This window comes from Hylobates moloch, unplaced genomic scaffold (genome assembly GCF_009828535.3).
Source record: "Hylobates moloch isolate HMO894 unplaced genomic scaffold, HMol_V3 SCAFFOLD_15, whole genome shotgun sequence".
Taxonomy (NCBI): Eukaryota; Metazoa; Chordata; class Mammalia; order Primates; family Hylobatidae; genus Hylobates; species Hylobates moloch.
In genome coordinates, this window is record NW_026652290.1 from 53,418,681 (window position 1) to 53,424,758 (window position 6,078).

The window sequence follows — 6,078 nt, forward strand, 5'->3', positions numbered from 1 at the left end:
TCCCCTGGGAGCCTCCCACCCTCCACTGGCCTCTATTTGTGACATTCACCTTTATGTTTGAGTGCCAAATTCCTCCCTCTTGGTGTCCCACATCAACAAATCAGATGAATACAAAAAATTACATAATTCCTATGAGCCAACCAGAGGGAAAGTGAAGACCAACCATCTAAGGAAATGGGGCGTGGATTATCTATCACCCCTGGTTCAAGTCAGTTAAAGACATATAGGCTGATCATGGAGTCAAATATGGCCTGATCTAGAAGCATGGGGAAAAAATGCCAACTCTATCAGCTTTGTCCTCAGACCCTGACATGAAAGCAAAGTTCACATCTACTGTCCAGATTCTGATGGAGGCCACCTGTGGTCGGCAGTTCCATTGGTTTGCTCTGCGCATGTATGAGTATAGCCTCCAGATCTCCCCCAGCTTCCCACCCCATCCTTCATGCAGAGGTCACTGTATGTTTGGATAGATGCCAGGGTGCCATGGGGCCATGTCTGCCAATGGGCAGGGGGACCACTATGAAAAGGATCTACACTTGGGGCCCTCAGGGGTACCGCTGTCTCCATGAGCCTCCTTTGGCAGGACAGGCTGAACCTGCTGTGCTAAGCCTGGTCATCTCACTTCCACTACTATTCTGGGCCAAGCACTTCTGGTGCCTCAGGCTCCTGCCCCTGTGCCAGCCTGTGGGGGGTGGGATTCTGAGGTCCATGTTGGGTTAGAGCAGTAGGTCTCAGCCAGGAGATATTGTCACAACTAGGGAGAAGGTGCTGCTGGTATCTAGTGGGTCAAGGTCAGGGATGCTACTAAACATGCTACAGTGCACAGGACAGCCCTCAGAACAGAGCTGTATCTAGTCCAAAATGTCAAAGAGAAACCCTGGGTTATGGGAAGGGGTGTCCTCCAGAGAGCATGGCCTTAGATTTTCAGCCCCTCTAAGAATGAGATGTTCCTTGTTTATTTTCTCCATCTGTCATCGGCCCAGTTGTAGGGGAGGGAAGAGTTAGACCAGGGTAGGATCCAAGCACTCCTGATCCTCTGAGCCAAATATGGTTCTCCAGATAGCACAATTTCCTCTAAAAATGCAGTCCAGAATGGAATGGGTAAGAAACCTGCGTCCTTCCTTCTTCTAGTACATTGACTTTAAAAACTCATCTTAAAAATATGAAAAAGACATTTACTGTAGCACTGTTCATAACTGAAAAAGATTTAAAAAACCCTAAATGTCCGCTTAAAAGGACCAGATAAATAAATTATGATACATTCATGCAGTGGAATTATATGCAGTTGTTAAAAGAGTGAGGTAGCTCTAAATATAATGATAGGAAACAATCTCCAAGACATATTATTAAGAATCCCATGACCAGGCACAGTGACTCACACCTGTAATCCCAGCACTTTGGGAGGCCCAGGTAGGAGAAGGGCTTGAGCTGAGGAGTTTGAGACCAGCCTGGGCAACATAGTGAGACCACATCTCTACGAAAATAAAACAATTATCTGGGCATGGTGGTGCACACCCGTGGTCTCTGCTACTTGGGAGACTGAGGTGGGAGGATCACTTGGGTCCATGAGGTCGAGGCCACAGTGAGCTATGACTGTGCCACTGCACTCCAGCCTGGGTGACAGAGCAAGACCATGTCTCGAGAAAGAAAAAGGATACCAGCAAGATGCAGGAACAATATGCCTGGTGTACTAATACTTGTATGAAAATATTATTTTAAAATACTATTTAAACCTATGGTGGCAGAAGGCAGATTTACCACTATCCTTAAGCCCTTTTATAAGGCACTAATCTCATGCATGAGGGCTTGCCCTTATGACTTAATCACTTTTTAAAGGCCCCACTTCTTCATGCTATCACCTTGGCAATTAAGTTTTAACAGATGAATTTTGGGAGGCACATTCAGGCTATAGCAATACTCTTCATGAAAGGTCTTGTGTATATTTTGCTAGATATATTCTCAGGGTTTTGTTGCTATTGTGAATAGAATCTCTTTTTCTATTACATTTTCTTAATTTGTTATTACTGATGTATAGGAATGCTAATCATTTTTTTAAGTTGATCTTGAATTCAACAACCTTGCTAACTCTCTTACTAGTCTTAATAATTTATCTGTATATTCTTCTGAATTTTCTTCGTAGATAATTATATGGTCTGCAAATACAGGAACTTTTCTTTCCAATTTAAAATGTTTATTTCCTTCTTTTTTTTTTTTTTTTTTTTTAAGATGGAGCCTCACTCTGTCGCCTAGGCTGGAGTGCAGTGGTGTGATCTTGGCTCACTGCAACCTCCACCTCCCAGGTTCAAGAGATTTTACTGCCTCAGCCTCCTGAGTAGCTTGGATTACAGGCACCCACCACCATGTCCAGCTAATTTTTGTATTTTTTTTTTAGTAGAGATGGGGTTTCACCATGTTGGCCAGGCTGGTCTTGAACTCCTGACTTCAAGTGATCCTCCTGCCTCGGCCTCTCAAAGTGCTGGGATTACAGGCGTGAGCCACTGCACCTGACCTTTATTTACTTTATATATCTCACCTATTACTGCTGCAGTTTGCAGAAGAGAGGATGCCCTCAAACCTAACTTCTCCAAACAATTCCAAAGGGGAAGTCTTCTCCACGTCAACAATGTTATTGTTTTTAAAGACCATAAGTCAACATGTTAGATTATAGCAAAATGATGTCCAAGGGGCAATATGAAAGCAAGACTGAGAGTCCTGGAGAGAAGGTGGCAGAGCTGCCTTTTTAAGATGGTCATCCCCTCAGACCCTACCCTTCTTGCCTTGTTCTCCAGTTGTCAGATTTGCCTGTTGGGGCCCACACGGGGAAGGAGATAAGAGGCTGGACTGAGAGGGAGATGGAGAAGCTGCCAGAGGCCCTTTTGGATCCAGAATTGAGGCAGCAGTTCCAGCCAGGTCCAGCGGTGGGGGCTGCCCCCCAACCCCCAAGGGAATGGCACCAATTCCAAAATGTGGCAAGAACTCTCTGGTTGGGAGAGGGTTGTGCTTGCTCCCTTGAATCACCTGAGCCCAGTCTGGAAGGCCCAAGGGGGAGCACAGGCCAGCCCACTCCAGCCCCATCCCCTCCCTTTAACCCTAAGCTATTCACTCTCCCAGATTCCACTCCTTTTTCCTAAGTGACCTCCCTGCAAAGTCTGCAGAGAGCAGCACTCCTTCATGCCAGCTCACCCCGCACTGTCCTTTCTTTCAGCAACCCCCATGGGTATGAACTTGAGATGATTCATTTTCCTAAAAGCCTCTTTGGGGTGAGGGAAGGCGTGGGTGGCTCTGAGGTTTGGAGTGGGGGCTGCCTCTTCTCAGAGCCACTGGGAGAGCCAGTGTCACCCTCCATGGTGGGTGTCTGTGGGCTGGGGAGCAGCCATGTATGACACCATCTTTGCAGGCAGCCTGGGTCATCCCCAGTGGTCTGGGAGGCTGAGGGTTCACCAACTCCCACTCCCAACAGGGCCGAGGCTCCTTCCTCACCTAAGAGGTGACTTTCTTGAAGAGTGGGGGCAGAGGAGCCGGCAACCTGGGCGGTATAGGCACCCGGGAGCAAATCTGCGGCTCAGTCTCAGAGAGAAGTCTCCTCCAATACAGCTATTGCAGAAATGGGGAAACTGGGCCGAGAGGGAAGGGGGCTTGCCCAAATCACCAGCCCTGGAATGTTTTGCGCTTCCGGGGTGGATCTCCCAGGAAATGCATTTTATGGCACCGCCGCCTCTGGTCACCCACCTCGAGGTGTGGTGCGCCTGGACCATCACCTTGACTGAGGGCCAGGCTGATGAAGTCAAACCTACCACTCAGGAAGGAGACCCAGCCCTTCTCCAGGCAGAGTTCAAATGTGAGGACTGCCTTCTTTGGGCCTCAGTTTCCCCACCTGAATTGCAAGGGCCCTTCTAGCTCCTACACTCTGGGCCAGGCTTTTCCTCTGAGCCCCAGTCAGCCTAGAGGACCAGGGCTACATCTTCCTTGGACAGAGACCCACCATAGGGGTGGCAGGAGGTAGGGGTGGGGGTAGGCAAGGTTCCTGTAGGGAGGTGAAGCTGTCATCAGAGATGGGGAAGTTAACAAGGCAGTAAAGGCTCAGGGGTCAGGGAGGACCTCTGTCGGGAGGAGGCTGCTAGACCCGGTTCTGCCTCTGACTTGCTGGGGGTCCTTGGGAAAGTTGCTTCCCCTCTTTGGTTTCAGTTTCCCCAGCTGAAAAATGGAGGGTTGGGCCAAATGGTCTAAGGTTCTGGGAACCTCTAACTTAGGTCCCATAACTGGTGGTCAAGATGAGGGAGAGTCCCTCGGGGTCAGCTGAATGCCTGAGAGGCAGGACAGGCCCAAAGGTGAGCAACTTGAGCACACCAGGTGGGCTCGGAGCTGGAGATGAGCCCCACAGCCTGCAGAGCAGCCCTGGACCCTGGAGCCCCATCTCACCAGTCCGGTGGGACTTCAGAGACGTGGGATCCAGCCTCCCCTAGTATTGCAAAGCTGGGGGATGGGAGCTGCAGATTCTGACACCACAGCTGCCTTAGATATGCCAGATGGGCTGGGGCAAGACACACCCCTCTCTATGAAATGAGCAGTCAGTCCAAATAGATACGCTAAAGAAGGGCTGTGGGAGGGACCCAGCTCTAGCCTGAGGCTACAGACTGGCTTCCAGGGTACTCAAGCAGCGCCTCTGGGGGAGGGGTCCCAGGTGTGAGAGGCAGGGCTCAGAATCTAGGCCAAGCCTCCACAGGACCGCCCTCTGGAGAGCTCGGGGCAGTCTGGGGGAGGGTCAGCAGGCAGCAAGTGCACTAGGAGCATCTTTCACAAGGCACCCCATATTGCATCTGCTCCAATAGGCAGTGAGTTGGAAAGTGGATGGAATAGGCAGGGTGGCAGCTGCTCCCCAGGGCCCGGAGTCCAGCCCAGCACCCACCCAAGTCCACCTCATGCCTGCCCAATTGGGTTGATCCGTGTTCTGGGCCCTCTGGCCCCACCCTCAGAGGGAGGGGTTTGGGGCGACCAGGTGAACTGGCCCTTGCGGGAGGCAGGCAGCCCCTCACCAGCATCCCCACCCCCACCTCTCCAGCCCCCCTCATTCCCTGATCCTTCCACCTGCTCTCCTGCCCCAGTAGTTTCCACTGCTCACTCTCATCCCTTTTCCTGCTCCCAGGCTCACCTGCTCAGATGTCCTTGACTCTCCTCTGAGTCTCCCTCTTTCCAAGCCGCCTCCCCTCTACCTAACACATTCTCCCTGAAGACACCAGAGTACACAAGCTCAAGTTCCTGTACCTCTACTCCCAGACATGGGAGGGAGATGACATGAAGACCCAAACGCCACTTGGCAAGAGATCTGGGGTACGCAGGGGGCAGATCTGAGGCTGTGGAAGCTCCGGGGGCTCCCTGCAGGAGGCTGCGTTTAAGCTGGCTTTTGAATGTGGCTCTGAGCTGAGACCTCTCCTTGAAGCTCCAGACCAGGAGCCAGCTGCCAGCTGGACCACTTCATTTGGTGTCTCAGAGGAACCTTGCACTCCATAGGTCTAACTCTGAACCCAGAAAATCCCCGATCTCAGCCCTGTTTCTTCTTAGGGAAAGCACCACCTCATACCCAGTTCTGCACCAAACCCACACTATGAGCACTCTGGATAAGCCAGTGCCAAGAGGGAAAGAGCTCTGAATGCCAAGCCAAAACATGTGAGTTTTAACTCCACCTCCAGCTCCAAGAGTTGTGGGTAGGGAAGGGCCCTAGTCCATTTTGCTGTAGAAAGACCAGTCTGGCACTGTATTGTACATGGATGACAGGGGAAGAGTGCAGGTGGAGAGACCAGAAGGAGGGCAGGACTGAGGAGGTAGGGACATGGCTGTAGCAGTGGAGATGGGAGAACAGACAGGACTTGGTGGCTACTTGGATGAACCAAGGGAGGGGTCAGGAAGAGACACCCAGTTTTGTACCAGATGTGTAGAGTGTGGGATGCCATTTATTGCTCCAGCGAAGAGGAGGAGGAAGAGGTATGGCATGGGAGGAGATAGCTGAGCTCTCTCTTGAATGTCACTTGAAGTCCCCAAGGAGAGACAGGCCTGCCAGCACCTTCATGAACTGCTTCAGCC

The 6,078-nt window shown here is 51.2% G+C and overlaps 1 pseudogene; it reads left to right on the forward strand.

The window, feature by feature from the left end:
* Nucleotides 1-491: 491 nt before the first annotated feature.
* On the forward strand, nucleotides 492-5,393 carry LOC116483142 (uncharacterized; annotated as a pseudogene).
* Nucleotides 5,394-6,078: the final 685 nt, after the last annotated feature.